This window comes from Tenrec ecaudatus, chromosome X (genome assembly GCF_050624435.1).
Source record: "Tenrec ecaudatus isolate mTenEca1 chromosome X, mTenEca1.hap1, whole genome shotgun sequence".
Taxonomy (NCBI): Eukaryota; Metazoa; Chordata; class Mammalia; order Afrosoricida; family Tenrecidae; genus Tenrec; species Tenrec ecaudatus.
The window spans coordinates 77,896,903-77,898,928 of NC_134548.1; positions in this window are offsets into that span (position 1 = coordinate 77,896,903).

The window sequence follows — 2,026 nt, forward strand, 5'->3', positions numbered from 1 at the left end:
GTTTGATTAATCATTCTACTTCTCTAGGCTTCATTTTCCTCCTGTGTTAAATGAGGGAATGTAACCACTCTACCCAATGCACACGGTTGTTTAGAGGCTGTGAGAACATGTAATGACACTGCCAAGGATTCTCTTAAAGTCTTATTCTGGCAAAACTGAATCCACAATCTCCTTCTGGTCCTCCAATGACATATCACAATACCTTTGTGGAATATGCAATCTGTGTATTCAGGTTTCATGGTGGTCCAAACAGTAGGGCAGTTGCATACATTGCAAAGTCTATAGATGACCTTATGCCTGCAACACAATTTTCTTGTTTTGAATGAAAAAGTCATCAAATGAAATAAGAATCATACTATATGTGCAGCCACTCATGAGTAGCCAAAAACTGTATTTAAATAATGACTATCTTTGGTAGCTAGGCTCTCTATAGAAACAAAACCAGTGACACTTAAATATATGAATTTATTTACTTCTATATATACACATGTATATTAATATTAATTTATATCAATAATGTGACTCACACAGTTGTAGAAGTGGGTAAGTCTAATCCTCTTCAAGTCCCTGGGTTAAATATTAAGCTAGAGGCTTTTCCTGATTTACATAAGTGCAGTAACTGATGAACCAGGAAGCAAGAAAACCACAGCTGGTGGATACAGAGGCAGATGAATCCAAGGTCAGCAGGGTCAGAAAGCATGCTATGATGGCTCCCAGAGTCAGCAGGCAATATGGTGGACCACTAGCTCAAGTCTAACAAACTGGTGATGCAGAATACAAACCAGTAAGAAGAAAAGAAGCTCACCATAGCATCCACCAATATAGGAGTAGGCCATACCCCTGAGTCTAGTTCCTTTAATTGTACTCTGCCTGAATATTCTAAAAATTGCTTATACTCCCATCATGTAGTTGACTACATTATATTACCTCAGATAATGAAAGAAGCCTCAACTGCCAAAATACTGAGAATCCTAGCCCAGCCAAGTTGAAACAAAATGTAAGTATCACACAAATATTGAGCTATTTTGCTCCCTGGCAGAAAATTAAAACAAAACAAAACATTGCTTCATGTATTTCTGCAAATATTTCAATGTACACCATGTCTATATTCATATCCTCCAGCACATAATAAGTCATATACTTTCCCCCCTTCTTCAGCATGTGTTTTAAATACTCCTGGCAGCTTTAGTATTTTATTTTACTTTACTTTCCACCTAGAACAGTTTTCTTCGTCCCATCAAATGGAAGTAGTTTCTGTTTTCAAACCTCTGCTTAAAATCATCTCTGCATTCTTCAATTCATTAACAAAGATTTGGTAATTGCCTGCTTGAAGTAGGCCCTTCTGGAGGTGATACAAGGTCTGGCTTCTAAGGAGCATTAGCTATAATCTTGAGAAATGTAACCCCCCACACTGATTGGGAGGGAAAGATTAGCAAATCTGAGAAGCATATACTGAGTTTTAGTTGTGTTGTATGGGCAATGAGTATCACGATGGAGAATGCGGTGCACAGGCAAGGTTAGAATGGGGAAAATGAGGTGGTTCTTGAGGAATGTGGTGATTTTAAATAGGCAAATGGAATGGGAAAGGATATTGAAAAAGAAGAGTGAGAGCAAGGTCAGAAAAGGCAGAGGCAGGGCTGTGGATGTTTTTCCTGGATCATGAGAGTTGCAGTTATACAAAGGTTAGGTGGTTTGGGATCACATTGTAGGGACTTGGATGTTAGGCTAAGGAGTTAGGCTAGTCATCTGCAGTAAATGGTGGGATTTAATGATTACTATATAGGAGGATAAGAAGACTTGGCCATGCAATGGGTTATGCATTGGGCTAATCATAAGGTCATCAGTTTAAACCCATCAGCAAATCTATAGGAGAAAAATTATGTTATCTCTTCCTGTAAAGATTTACAACCTCTCATGCGAAAAGGAACAGACTTTGGTGATTGACATGAGGGTGAGATAGGGAGGGAATATGAAGCAATAGGATGGATAGTGATGAGTATTAAATTCAGCGAAGTGGAATATGGTA